At 47.6% G+C, this 15,579-nt stretch overlaps 1 protein-coding gene across 5 annotated transcripts in view; it reads right to left on the reverse strand.

Moving 5' to 3' along the window:
* Nucleotides 1-15,579, reverse strand: part of BRD8 (bromodomain containing 8) — a 235,522-nt gene that overhangs the window by 165,455 nt on the left and 54,488 nt on the right. The gene's annotated exons all lie outside the window — the stretch shown is intronic.

Below are 15,579 nucleotides of genomic sequence, written 5' to 3' on the forward strand. Positions count from 1 at the left end.
TCACAGTATCTCACATAAAGCGAGAAGCGCAGTGCTCAATAATCTGCCCCTATTATAAGAGGAGCACAGTGCCAAAAGAAGCAAGACCAATATTTTACACTCTGGTAGTAATAGCATGTTCAGAGGTAGAGGTAACTAACCATGATGTGTAGAGAACATTTTATGCGAGTAGAGGGGGAGTGAGGTTGGGGGGGGGAGGGGGTATAGGAGTGGGAAGGGTAATGTTCAATGAATAATAGAGGGACATGTGTATTATTAGATAGAACAATCCTTTGAAGGAGCACATTAAGAGGACCCACCAGTAAATACTGTTGGGATAATACACTGAGTAAAACACGAGTTATAAATATTGGAGTTTCATATAAAAGTTTATTGTTAATAGTTATGCAACTGTACAGTAATTATACATGTACACATTATAAATATAGGAGAAGACAAGAAGGAAGGGATAGGGGAGAAAATTTTGGAAAACATTGATGATGGATGTTTCAGGTTTAGCAATGTGTACTAGACTTCGCTGTTATACGATTTATATTGACTGAGATGGAACTGTATACCATGTGACCTCATCAATAAAAAATTGTTGAAACATAAAAAGCATGTCCCCCAATTTGCCACACAGGTGTTTGTAGCGGGCAAGTTGGTACTGACGGCGGCTTGGAAGAGACCTCAGCTGCCGGGTCTGTCGGCTGTGCTGGAAAAACTGAAATATATACAGTTGATGTCTAAACTTACCGCATTGCGCAAAGGACAAATAGCTAAACATCAGAAGATATGGGACCTTTATAACACTTGGTCATCCACCAACACGAGCTTATAGGTACCTACTGTACAGATCACTATAGGGGTCGGGTGGGGGGGGAAAGGAGGGAGGGTGGGTGGGGTTTATTAATTGGTTAGCAATCACTGTTAATAATTACAACAATGAAGCTGTATGAAGAGTTACTAAGTTGTATCAGCTAAATGATGGACTTGTTCTGTTGATATTGGCTTTGAATGCTTAAAAATGCATAAATAAAAAATTAAAAAAAAAAAGGAATGTAAAGTCAAATGGAAAGCGCTGATAAGGAAGGCAAATAGGGACTTTGAAAAAAAAAATTGAGTTGGAGGAAAACCACATAGTTACAATTTTTTTTAGATCTATTAAAAGCAAGAAGCTGGCAAAAAAATCAGTTGGACTGCTAAATGACCGAGGGGTAAAATCTTTAAAACCGAGCGTGGTACCGGAAGATTGGAGGGTGGCCTATGTAACGCCGATATTTTAAAAAGGTTCCAGAGGGGATCCGGGAAATTATAGACCGGTGAGCCTGACATCAGTGCCAGGCAAAATGGTAGAGACTATTATAAAGAACAAAATTACAGAGCATATTCAAAAGCATGGATTAATGAGACAAAGTCAACATGGATTTAGTGAAGGGAAATCTGGCCTCACCTATTACATTTCTTTGAAGGGGTAAACAAACATGTGGATAAAGGCAAGCCGATTGATATTGTGTATCTGGATTTTCAAAAGGTGTTTGACAAAGTACCTCGTGAAAGACTCCCGAAGAAATTGAAAAGTCATGGGATAGGAGGTATTGTCCTATTTTGGATTAAAAACCGGTTAACCCTTTAGTGTCCAATATTCCCGTAATAAGCCATATGGGAACAGATTGATGGGAACATTGGACACTAAAGGGTTAAAGGATAGAAAACAGAGAGTAGGATTAAATGGTCAGTATTCTCAATGGAGAAGGGTTCCCCAGGGGCCTGTGCTGGGACCACTGCTCTGTGCTGGGACCACTGCTTTTTAACATATTTATAAATTATCTACAGGGAGAGGTCACGTGATGCTGTGAGAGAGCCAGACATGTAGAGCTAGCTCTCCGAGGCCCCAACCCGAAAATTGAACTTTATAACTCTGAACGGGACAGTTCTGGCACAAATCCTGATAACTGCAAGGGAGTGGAGTGAATGGAAAAGTATTTGGAGAGTTCCCCGAGCGGAATGGTAGGCAAGGGAGTGAAACGCGAGAAGGAGAAAACGAAAGAGCTGGGAGCAAAAATGGAGGAGAAAAAGCAACAGGAGGGACCAGTTTTCTCCGAGGAACAAGTCTCACAAATAATAGCTGCAGTTGGGAAAGCGCTGGAGCCGCAAATCAATCGTTTAGAGGAGAGAATAGTAAGTATCGAAGCGTTACTTACCGACATCAATAGAAGAGCAGGAGAGCTAGAGAATCGGGTCTCCGCACTAGAGGATGCGGGCCCAGCAACAGAAACGGCAGTGGAACAGCTTCAAAAGAAAGTGAGCAGGATGGAGGAGAAAATGGACGACCTAGAAAACAGGTCTCGACGAGCGAATCTTCGAATCATAGGACTCCCAGAGGAAATAGGAGACAGAGATCTTTCGACAATACTAGAGAAGTGGCTGGCTGAAGAACTGGCCTTATCAGACACATTCGGGCCCTTATGCCTAGAAAGAGCGCACCGCGTGGGGAGACTTCAAGATGGCCACCGAACTCCAAGAGCGGTGCTAATAAAAGTCCACAATTATACCCACAAGGTAGAAATTCTCAGGGGATATCGCATGAAACACGCCACACTGCAATATAAAGGACATAAGATTCTAATATTCCAGGATTACTCAATGATGCTCCAGGAACAACGGAAGCAGTTTACTCCCTTGTGCAAGAAGCTTCACGAGCACAATATAAAATTTTTACTGCTATATCCAGCGATTCTTAAAATACACCACAATAATCAGTGGAAATCGTTTACCGCCACTGAGGCTGCACAAGAATACGTGGCACAGTTATTGGATAAGTGAAACAGTTATCATCCAATGCTGAGACTGGTAATGTGGTTTGTTGGATAATGCAATATTAGTAGAAAATGCACAGAAGTTATCGTTCACTGTTAAGCAAGATAACTGGAAGGAATGTTATAAATAATTGTCTTGTGGGAGTTAATGATATCATATAGGATAGGGTTGGGGCCGATGGCATTGAACATGACCTGGATATCTGACTCATTTGTGGGTCGGATGTATGTAAAGGGTAAAGAAGGGACGGGAGAGATAGGGGAAGGGGAGGGAAGGGAGGAAGGGGAAAGTAACTGGGGACAAGAATCTAATATAGTCTGGGAAGTGAGAAGAGATGGACGAATGAATAGTAACTGGGAATGGTGGACACCAAATAAACACACTGGAATGGATAGCCTGGGAAGTGAGAAGAGATGGACGAATGAATAGTAACTGGGAATGGTGGACACCAAATAAACACACTGGAATGGATAGCCTGGGTTTCCCTGGGGTGAGGCTGGGCGCCCTAGGGTTGAGATATAAAGTATTATACTCAGAAGAATCTTGGTCCATAGATAATGGTTAGACAAAAAGGTAGATGTGTACGAATAGTATCTTGGAATGTTTGTGGCATTACTTCGCCAGCTAAGAGAACAAAAATTTTACAAGCTCTGAGAAGGCAACAGGCAGACATTGTTTGCCTCCAAGAAACGAGGCTCTCATCAGAGGAGCACAAAAAATTAATACGTTATTGGGTTGGGGAAGTGTATGATTCTCCTGCTGATGGGCGAAGAGGGGGAGTGGCCATTCTGTTTAGTAAATCCCTACAATACAATGCTAAGTTACTTTTTAAAGATGTAAAGGGCCGATTTGTGGGGCTTCAGGTAAATATGCAGGGACGAGAGTTTTTATTGGTGGCCCTATATGCCCCTGTAGGGAACAAGACAGAACTGTTTGCACACCTATTGAAAGAATGCCAGAAATATCCAAACCTGCAACTGGTACTAGCTGGAGATATGAACGCGGTGATAGATCCAACATTAGACCACACAGGGCAGGGATCCCATAGACCCATACATTCACCCACTGAATTAGAATTGTTCACCACAGCGTTGGGGGTGGTGGACCCTTGGAGACTCCTCCATTCGGAGGAGCTAGACTTTACACATATTTCCAGGGCACATAAAACACAATCTCGGCTGGATTATATTTTTGTGACACAGCACATTTTCCAACACATATCTGAAGCCACAATAGGGCCCGAGGGGATCTCCGACCATGATGATATGGGTGGACTTACAGGCGCCCCACTACTTTCAGAGTGCACCACATTGGAGGTTCCCAACTTACCTATCATCTTCAAGGGAGTTTGTCACTTATCTACAATCTAAATGGCAAGAGTTTGAGTCCACGAATAGTCAACATATAGAAGACCCCGTACTGTTCTGGTCAACTGCAAAAGCAGTAATCAGAGGGAGTATAATATCGTATGTCAGTGGGAGAAACCGTAGAATAACTGCTAAAATAGTGGAACTGGAAAATAAGTTGAGAGCTCTAAAAAAGAGATATACAAGACAGCCCACACAGAACACATATGAAACTTTGACAGCCACTAGAGTGGTGCTCAACAGTCTCATACATGAGAAAACAACTAGAGCACTCCTCTACCAGAAATATAGATTCTTTAGATTTGGGGAAAAAACTGGGGGCATGATGGCGCGCTTAGCTAAAAGAATGCGGAGACCTCACTACATATCAGTGGTGAAGGATGAACACGGTACTCCCATTACGGATCTCACAGAGATTGCTAAGATTTTTAGGAATTATTTTGCAAAAGCATATGCACCAGAGATCTCACAGAGATCAGAGGCGGAAATGAAGAAGTATATAGAACAATCTGGCATGCTACATTTGTCGAAAGAGATGGTAGAGTCACTTAACTCACCAATCTCCACTAGGGAGATTCAGAGAGCCATCAAAGCATTAAAGTACTCCTCGGCCCCTGGGCCAGATGGCTACACGGGAGAATTTTTTAAGATCTTGCAGAACCAGATTACTGGTCCCTTATTAGACTATTATGCAACAGTAGTAGAAGAAAAGAAATTCCCCCAACACACCAATACAGCGCTGATTAGCCTTATACCTAAACCAGGGAAGGATCCCATGCACCTGGGTTCTTACCGACCAATCTCATTGATCAATGTGGATATAAAGATCTTGTCTAAAATCCTATCAGAGAGATTGTCACCGATGATACCCCGGGTGATACAAGGAGACCAGGTGGGGTTCGTGAGGGGAAGGCAATCTGTCATCAACGTTAGGAGACTCATAGCTGCATTACTGCATGGAAGGGCCGGCCATAACCCATATCTGATCGTGAGTTTAGATGCAGAAAAGGCATTTGATAGGGTGGGCTGGCCTTTCCTGTTCACAACTTTACGGAGGGTGGGACTGCATGGGTGGTATCTGGATGCTATACAGGCTATGTATTCTACGCCCCAGGCTCGTGTGTTAGTAAATGGAGTGCAGACAGACTCCTTTCCCATTGGTCGTGGGACCAGACAGGGTTGCCCCCTGTCTCCCATGCTGTTCCTTTTAGTGTTAGAACCATTATTATGCATGATTCGGGCAGATGGGGATATAGGGGGAGTGTGTCTGAATGATTGTAAACTTATAGTGCTCGCATATGCGGATGACCTCCTTGTTCTCTTAAGTGAACCACAGGGCTCCTTATCCAGGCTGCTCCAAGTAATAGTACCTTTCGGGGTACAAATTGAACCTTATCAAATCCTTGGCAATGCCAATACAAGAGGAGACTCAATTGGCATGGAAAGGGTCCTTTCCACTAACATGGGCAAGGGAACAAATTATTTATCTAGGGGTGACCATTACTGTTGATCCCATGAAATTATATGAGAAAAATGTAATTCCATTACTTATTGAAACAAAAAGATTGTTGGGTCTTTGGGGCGGGGTCCCCTTGGCGCTGGTGGGACACATTTCATTATTTAACATGATGCTAGCACCTCGCTGGCTGTATTTGTTTCAAATGCTACCACTGGCGCTGAGGAGAAAAGAAGAAAGAATATTACATAACGCCTTGCAAGGATTCTTATGGAGGGGACGGAAACCGAGATTGCCAGTTTCTAGTTTGCAGAAACCTAAAGAACAGGGAGGTATGGGACTAGCCAATATTAAATATCTGTCTGTAGCATGTGCCATGAGACACATACGAGATTGGATCGCAGAGACTAATGACTTTTCGGACAGAGCAGTAGAGGGGGCTTTGATGCCATCTGCACACCTCAGTTGGCTATTGCACACAATACCTGGAGCACGAGTTCGGGACATAAGAAACAATCCAATGCTGCGGTCGTCCAGAGCAGCCTGGAGGTGGCTCTGTCGGAGACATGGATTCTCTGCAGCGAGCACTCCGTATCTGCCCCTCAACCGCAATCCAGACTTTATAGCAGGTACAGAGTCGAGAGAGTTCCGACACTGGACAGTGCAAGGGATAAAATATATAAGCCAAATGATCACAGAGGAGGGAACTGTCAAACCCTTCACTGAACTTAGACAGACTTTTGGATTAAAGCACACTGATTGGCTTGCATATTTGCAGATAAAGCACTACATCACCTCCTTAGGGTGGTCTAATCTGACTGAGGATGTGCAGGATGTGTTGAGCGAAGCACTCACCTTAAACGCTAGTACTGCAGTACCACTGCGTTTTCATCATAGATACCTTAAGGATACGACTGAAGAAATAAATTTCAAGAAACTCATAGATCAATGGTCGGAGGATTTACAAACTATCATAACAGAGGATCAATTTCGTCAGCACTTCACATCTATTTAAAGGAGAGAGACATTTCCAAGATACTGGGAATTACAGTATAAGTTTGCCTTAAGACTCCACATATCGCCAAGGAGGGCATACAGAGCGAGGATGGATACAAAGGGAGTTTGCCCTAAATGCGCGCAGGACCTGGCCACTTTGGCACACATGTTTTGGCAGTGCCCAGACATTACCAGTTTTTGGACACAGGTCATGCGTACCGCATCTCAACTCTGGAAGAAACCCAGTTCCAGTTTCAGCGCTGATTCTATTTGAGGACTTCCAGCTGGAGGATAGACCCCCAGCGGGCTTGCTACAATTCTTAAGCAAGTCAGTATTGATGGGGAAGAAAGTGATCCTATTGTATTGGAGAGAGGCGCATGGACCCTCGGTGTCAGTGTGGAGAACACACATGATAGACTTGGTAAAATTGGAGAGGTGTAGCTTGCAAAGGGCCTCATTTGCTGTGCAACGACAGTTTAAATATACGTGGCAGCGTTTTTTGATGACACTCCACCCAGTAGCACGTAAACGGCTTCTTTTCTCACCGGACTAGTCTCATGATAGAGGTTATCAGGAATGGGAAGGGGGAGGGGAGGTGGGAAGGGGAAGGGGGAATGGGTGGGGGTGAAATTGTTGTAAATGATGACATGAATCTACAGTATCTGTATTTGTTTCTTTACTTGTTCAATAAAATGTTTTAAATATATAAATTATCTACAGATGGGAGTAACTAGTGAGGTAAGTAAATTTGCTGACGACACAAAGTTATTCAAAGTTGTTAAATCGCGAGAGGATTGTGAAAAATTACAAGAGGACCTTACGAGAATGGGAGACTGGGCATCTAAATGGCAGATGACGTTTAATGTGAGCAAGTGCAAAGTGATTGATGCATGTGGGAAAGAGGAACCTGAACTATAGCTATGTAATGCAAGGTTCCACGTTAGGAGTAACCGACCAAGAAAGGGATCAGCGTCGTAGTTGATGATAAGTTGAAACCCTCTGCTCAGTGTGCTGCGCTAAGAAAGTAAATAGAATGTTAGGTATTATTAGGAAAGAAATGGAAAACAAAAATGAGGACGTTATAATGCCTTTGTGTCGCAACATGGTGTGACCGCACCTCGAATACTGTGTTCGATTCTGGTCACTGCATCTCAAAAAAGATATAGTGGAATTAGAAAAGGTACAGAGAAGGGCGACAAAAATTATAATGGGGATGGGGCGACTTCCCTATGAGGAAAGGCTGAAGCGTCTAGGGCTCTTCAGCTTGGAGAAAAGGCGGCTGAGGGGAGATATGACAAAGGTCTATAAAATAATGAGTGGAGTGGAACGGGTGGACGTGAATTGTTTGTTTACTCTTTCTAGAAATATTAGGACCAGGGGGCATGCGATGAAGCTACAAAGTAGTAAATTTAATACGAATCGGAGAAAAGATTTCTTCACTCAACATGTAATTAAACTCTGGAATTTGTTGCCAGAGAATGTGGTAAAGGTGGTTAGCTTAGCGGGGTTTTAAAAAGATCTGGACAGCTTCCTAAAGGAAAAGTCCATAGACCGTTATTAAACTGACTTGAGGAAAATCCACTGCTTATTTCTGGGATAAGAAGCATAAAATACACTGAACTTTTTCGTAATCTTGCCAGGTATTTGTGACCTGGATTGGCCATTGTTGGAAACAGGAGCTGGGCTTGATGGACCTTTGTTCTGTCCCAGTGTGGCAAATACTTATGTACTTAAGGAAAAAGCCTCAAAGAGCTCCAGGTCAAGCCAAACCTTTGGAGCTGGAACTTTTCATCAATGGCATAAAAAAATCTTCCTTTTCAACCATCTCTGTTATTCATTAGTGATAATATGCAAAGTCTATATCCCAGTGTCCAATAAACAACTAACAAGCTTAACAAACGTGCACTTATCTTTCAATGTCCAGGACTATCAGCATTATATCACTGAGCCTTCTTCATACTGTAGAAAACAAATGTCCCAAAACAATGACCAACAATGGCCAGCATTGCGCTCTGCTGCTTCAGGGTCATATGATGCGAGATTCTTAATAGCGCCCACATTAGCTGCTCTCAGTACTAGCTAGAATACTAGCGAAAAAGCTGTCCTAACTTTATCCACCAAGCTAACTGTGCACCAGTCTGAATATTGGCCACTGTAACCAGATATTCAATGCTGCAACGCAGACAATGGCGGCCACTGAATATCTGAGCTCAGTTCAGCCCACAGCTGTCCGTGGCTTAAAAACCACTAACCAACATGGGCTGAATATTACTCCCTAGGTTTTCTGAAACCTCCTCCAAACTAGGTATTTGAAAACTAGTAATTTTCCCCAATTACGGTTGATTTTTTTCAAGTCAAAGTTTAATTGGAATACACTTCTGTTTTGAAACCGCTCAACGCAATCGTGAATCTTCTCAACCGCTCAACCTTTTGTTTAATAACACCTCTCTCCACGAGGGAATTAGTCTGTGGCCTATGAGTCTCTCAAGGTAATTATGGATCCTTTTCCAGAATATTTTCACTTTGATAACTGTATTTTAACTGTTATGTAATTCCAGAGGGTCTGTATCAGCTGTCCCTTCTTGTAACCCTGTAAACCTTCTTGGAATAAGCAGTCTAGAAATCCAAATAAAATAAAGTAGCGTAAAGTAAAGTAACTTTGTTGAAGCCTGACTGGTAGCTGAGATTTTATAGAATCTCTCTTTGGAGCTGAATTTTGTTAGACAGCAGCAAAATCTTGACCAATTAGTAGCTTGATTAGAGATATACATTTTGAATCTAATCTAATCCAACGCTTAAAGACTGCTTTCTCCCCCAAAGGGTCCAGAGTGGTTTACAATATGAAATTAAATTACAATTTAAAGAAATCAAAATTTAACATTTGGGTGAAAAACTGTTGGAACAGATAAGTCTTGAGGCATTTGCAAAATGTATAAGATGATTGTTTCTTTATCAGTACAAGGAAACCATTCCAGATCTCAACCGCTTTAGAACAGAATTATAGCGATGAATAGGATCAGAAACATCTTTTCAAGGGATGGAAAGGTCAGCAAATGAGACACTCTAGACCTAGAAGCTTCATTAAATAAAAGAAATGCCATTAGCTGGGATAAGCTTTCTGGAGCTAAACCACTTAAAAACAAAACAATTTACACATTACTCATGCTTTTAAAGGAAGCCAATAAACAGGGAAAGCGAATGATACATACCTGTAGCAGGTGTTCTCAGAGGACACGACTGGGTTGACGTCCACGGCAGCCCACACCAACCGGAACAAAACTTTGCGGGCAGTCCCGCACGCAGGGTACGCCCACCGCGCATGCGCGGCCGTCTTCCCGCCCGTGCGCGACCGTTCCCGCTCAGTTGAATGACAAGCAAAAATGAGTAAAAACGCAACTCCAAAGGGGAGGAGGGAGGGTAGGTGAGAACAATCAGCCTGCTGTCCTCAGAGAACACCTGCTACAGGTATGTATCATTCGCTTTCTCCGAGGACAAGCAGGCTGCTTGTTCTCATGACTAGGGTATCCCTAGCTCTCAGGCTCACTCAAAACAAGAACCCAGGTCAATTGAACCTCGCAACGGCGAGGGTATAACAGAAATTGACCTACGAAGAACAACTAACTGAGAGTGCAGCCTGACCAGAATAAATTCGGGTCCTGGAGGGTGGAGTTGGATTTACACCCCAAACAGATTCTGCAGCACCGACTGCCCGAACCGACTGTCGCGTCGGGTATCTTGCTGGAGGCAGTAATGTGATGTGAATGTGTGGACAGATGACCACGTCGCAGCCTTGCAAATATCTTCAATAGTGGCTGACTTCAAGTGAGCCACCGACGCTGCCATGGCTCTGACACTATGAGCCATGACATGACCCTCAAGAGTCAGCCCAGCCTGGGCGTAAGTGAAGGAAATGCAATCTGCTAGCCAATTGGAGATGGTGCGTTTCCCGACAGCGACCCCTTTCCTATTGGGGTCGAAAGAAACAAACAATTGGGCGGACTGTCTGTGGGGCTGTGTCCGCTCCAAGTAGAAGGCCAATTCTCTTTTGCAGTCCAATGTGTGCAACTGACGTTCAGCAGGGCGGGTATGCGGCCTGGGAAAGAATGTTGGCAAGACAATTGACTGGTTAAGATGGAACTCCGACACCACCTTTGGCAGGAACTTAGGGTGAGTGCGGAGGACTTCTCTGTTGTGATGAAATTTAGTATACGGAGCATGAGCTACTAGGGCTTGAAGCTCACTGACCCTACGAGCTGAAGTAACTGCCACCAAGAAAATGACCTTCCAGGTCAAGTACTTCAGATGGCATGAATTCAGTGGCTCGAAAGGAGGTTTCATCAGCTGGGTGAGGACGACGTTGAGATCCGATGACACTGCGGGAGGCTTGACAGGGGGCTTTGACAAAAGCAAGCCTCTCATGAATCGAACGACTAAAGGCTCTCCAGAGATGGCTTTACCCTCTACACGATAATGGTAAGCACTAATCGCACTAAGGTGATTCCTTACTGAGTTGGTCTTGAGGCCAGACTCTGATAAGTGCAGAAGGTATTCATGCAGGATCTGTGCAGGGCAAGAACGAGGTTCTAGGGCCTTGCTCTCACACCAAACGACAAACCTCCTCCACTTGAAAAAGTAACTCTTTTTAGTGGAATCCTTCCTAGAGGCAAGCAAGACATGGGAGACACCCTCAGACAGACCCAACGAAGCGAAGTCTACGCCCTCAACATCCAGGCCGTGAGAGCCAGAGACTGAAGGTTGGGGTGCAGCAGCACTCCGTCGTTCTGCGAAATGAGAGTCGGAAAACACTCCAATCTCCACGGTTCTTCGGAGGACAACTCCAGAAGAAGGGGGAACCAGATCTGACGGGGCCAAAAAGGCGCTATCAGAATCATGGTGCCGTGGTCTTTCTTGAGCTTCAGTAAGGTCTTCCCCACCAAAGGTATGGGAGGATAAGCATACAGGAGGCCGGTCCCCCAATGGAGGAGAAAGGCATCCGACGCTAGTCTGCCGTGTGCCTGTAGTCTGGAACAGAACAGAGGCAGCTTGTGGTTGGTCTGAGAGGCGAAAAGGTCCACCGAGGGGGTGCCCCACTCTCGGAAGATCTTGCGTACCACTCTGGAATGGAGCGACCACTCGTGCGGTTGCATTACTCTGCTCAGTCTGTCGGCCAGACTGTTGTTTACGCCTGCCAGGTATGTGACTTGGAGGAGCATGCCGAACTGGCGAGCCCAACACCACATCCCGACGGCTTCCTGACACAGGGGGCGAGATCCGGTGCCCCCCTGCTTGTTGATGTAATACATTGCAACCTGATTGTCTGTCCGAATTTGGATAATTTGACAGGACAGCCGATCTCTGAAAGCCTTCAGTGCGTTCCAGAACGCTCGGAGCTCCAAGAGGTTGATCTGAAGATCCTTTTCCTGGAGGGACCACAGTCCTTGGGTGTGAAGCCCATCAACATGAGCTCCCCACCCCAGGAGAGACGCATCCGTCGTCAGCACTTTCGTGGGCTGTGGAATTTGGAATGGGCATCCCAAGGTCAAATTGGTCCGAATGGTCCACCAGAGCAGTGAAGTGCGGCAACTAGTGGAGAGGCGGATGACATCCTCTAGATTCCCGGTTGCTTGGCACCACTGGGAAGCTAGGGTCCATTGAGCAGATCTCATGTGAAGACGAGCCATGGGAGTCACATGAACTGTGGAGGCCATATAACCTAGGAGTCTCAACATCTGCCGAGCTGTGATCTGCTGAGACGCTCTGGTCTGGGAAGCCAGGGACAGGAGGTTGTTGGCCCTCGCTTCGGGAGGGAAGGCCTGAGCAGTCTGAGAATTCAGCAGAGCTCCTATGAATTCCAGAGATTGGACTGGCTGGAGATGGGACTTTAGGGTAATTTATCACAAACCCCAGCAGCTCCAGGAGGTGAATAGTGCACTGCATGGACCGAAGAGCTCCTGCCTCCGAGGTGTTCTTGACCAGCCAATCGTCGAGATAGGGGAACACGTGCACTCCCAGCTTGCGTAGATACGCCGCGACCACCACGAGGCACTTCGTGAACACCCGTGGGGCAGAGGTGAGCCCAAAGGGCAGCACACAATACTGAAAGTGGCGTGTGCCCAGACGGAATCTGAGATACTGTCTGTGAGCTGGCAGTATCGGGATGTGAGTGTATGCGTCCTTTAAATCCAGGGAACATAGCCAATCGTTTTTCTGAATCATTGGCAGAAGGGTGCCCATCCTGAACTTTTCTTTGACCAGGAATTTGTTCAGGCCTCTCAGGTCTAGGATGGGGCGCATCCCCCATTTTCTTTTCCACAAGGAAGTACCTTGAATAGAATTCCTGCCCGGGTGGCACGGGCTCGGCCGCACTGGCGCTGAGAAGGGCGGAGAGTTCCTCTGCAAGTACTCGCTTGTGCTGGGAGCTGAAGGATTGAGCTCCCGGAGGACAATTTGGTGGAGGGGAGGCCAAATTCAGGGCGTATCCGTACCGCACTATTTGGAGAACCCACTGGTCGGAGGTTATAAGAGGCCACCTTTGGTAAAAAAATTTTAACCTCCCTCCGACTGGCAGATCATAAGGTACGGACACTTTGATGGCGGCTATGTTCCCATGGATCCAGTCAAAAGCCCGTCCCCGGCTTTTGCTGTGGAGGCGCAGGGGGCTGCTTAGGCGCACGCTGTTGACGGGAACGAGCGCGCTGGGACTGTCCCTGTGCCTGGTGAGGCCTTCGGGCCGGCTGGGTGTACCTACGCTTGCTGTAGGCGTAGGGCGCAGCCTGCCTGGCACGGGAAAAACGTCCACCTGCTGAGGTGGATGCTGAAGGCGCCCGGTGGGAGAGCTTGTCAAGGGCGGTTTCCCGCTGATGTAGTTGGTCCACCAACTGCTCGACCTTCTCGCCAAAAATGTTATCCCCCTGGCAAGGGACGTCGGCCAGTCTCTGCTGGGTGCGGTTGTCCAGGTCAGAGGCACGCAGCCATGAGAGCCTGCGCATCACTATACCTTGGGCCGCAGCACGAGATGCCACGTCACAGGTGTCATAAATACCCCTGGACAGGAACTTTCTGCACGCCTTCAGCTGCCTGACCACCTCCTGAAAAGGCCTGGACTACTCCGGAGGGAGCTTGTCGACCAGGTCCGCCAGTTGCTTCACATTATTCCGCATGTGGATGCTCGTGTAGAACTGGTAAGACTGGATGCGGGTCACGAGCATGGAAGATTGGTAGGCCTTCCTCCCAAACGAGTCCAGATTGCGAGACTCCCGCCCCGGGGGCGCCGAAGCGGTATCCCTCAAACTCCGTGCTCTCTTGAGAGCAGAATCCACGACCGCCGAGTCATGAGGCAGTTGGGGCCGCATTAACTCTGGGTCCGAGTGGATTCTGTATTGGGACTCTGCTTTCTTAGGGATGGTGGGATTAGATAATGGTCTCAACCAGTTCCGAAGCAGTGTCTCCTTGAGGACATTGTGCAACGGCACCGTGGAGGACTCTCTAGGTGGTGATGGGTAGTCGAGGACCTCGAGCATCTCAGCCCTCGGCTCATCCACAGAGACCACAGGAAAGGGAATACAGATAGACATGTCCCTAACGAAGGAGGCAAAGGAGAGACTCTCAGGTGGCGAGAGCTTTCTCTCTGGTGAAGGAGTGGGGTCGGAAGGAAGGCCCATAGACTCCTCTGAGGAGAAATATCTGGGGTCCTCCTCCTCCCCCCACGAGGCCTCTTCCTCGGTATCGGACATGAGCTCCTGCAGCTCAGTCCTCAACCGGGCCCGGCTCGACGTCGAGGCACCGAGACCTATGTGGCATCGTTGAGCGGTGGACTCCCGCGCCAGCGGGGATGAAGCTCCCTCCATCGACGGGGACTCCACCTGCGTGGCGGTCGAGACCGGCGCCGCAAGCGTCGTCGGCGTCGAAGGCCTCGGCACTGGGCTAGAGCACACCGGCGCCTCCATCAACGGTGCCGAGGGCGCAAGCACCCCCGGCACTGGCACAGTCTGGCGCATCAGCCCTTCCAGGATGCCCGGAAGGATGGCTCGGAGGCACTCGTCCAGGCCCGCTGTCGGGAAAGGCGAGGGAGCCGGTAGAGGTGTCGGTGCCGGAAGCTGTTCGGGTCCAGGAGATTGCACCGAAGTGCTGGCACCCTGCCGCGGCGGTACCTCTACTACAGAGGGGGACCTCTCCTCTCGACGCTGCCGCTTCCTCGGCGTCGCCTCATCCCTGGCGCCGGGAGCCGGGTGCGTTGTGCGCGACTGACGACGGTGCTTCTTCGCCTTCTTGCGGTGCCCGTCATCGGCGCTCGGTGGTACCGACGAAGATGAAGTAGATCCCCCTCGGCCTCGAGGGATCGGGTCCGACAGGGTTCGGTCCCGAGGGCCCTGGGTAGAGGGAGTGACCGGGGCCGATTGCCCACGCGGCCTCTCACCCCTGCCGTCTCCGGAGAGCCGGTGGGCCGACGGGACCTGTGCTCCTGGGGTCGATGCCGTCGGTGCCAATTTCGTGGACATCGATACCGGTACCGAAGAACCGGCCGTCGATACCGATGCCGTCGAAGTCGACGTCGAGGGGCCGGCGCAAGTTCCAAAAAGACGGTCCCGAAGAACTTGCCTCGCTACCTGTGTCCGTTTCCGGAGACCGAGACACAAGGTACATGTCTTGGTATCGTGCTCCGGCCCGAGGCACCAAGCATGAGTGTCGGTCTGCGAGATATGCCGGCCGCACCGACCACACTTCTTAAATCCACTCGGGACCTTCGAGGACATCGACGGAAAAATTGCGTCGGCGAAGTCAAAGTCGTCGATGGTGGCGGTAAAATCACACCTCGAAAATAAATCGACCGCGCGGACACTAGGCCGCAACGCGACGCCCCCGCTATAGAGACGAGGGAAAAACAAAGTTCAGCGTTTTTTTTTGTTTGTTTTTTTTTAACTAAATAGAAAAACGGAGAAAACTAAAGGAAGAGAGAAAAA

Source organism: Microcaecilia unicolor, chromosome 8 (genome assembly GCF_901765095.1).
Source record: "Microcaecilia unicolor chromosome 8, aMicUni1.1, whole genome shotgun sequence".
Classification (NCBI taxonomy): Eukaryota; Metazoa; Chordata; class Amphibia; order Gymnophiona; family Siphonopidae; genus Microcaecilia; species Microcaecilia unicolor.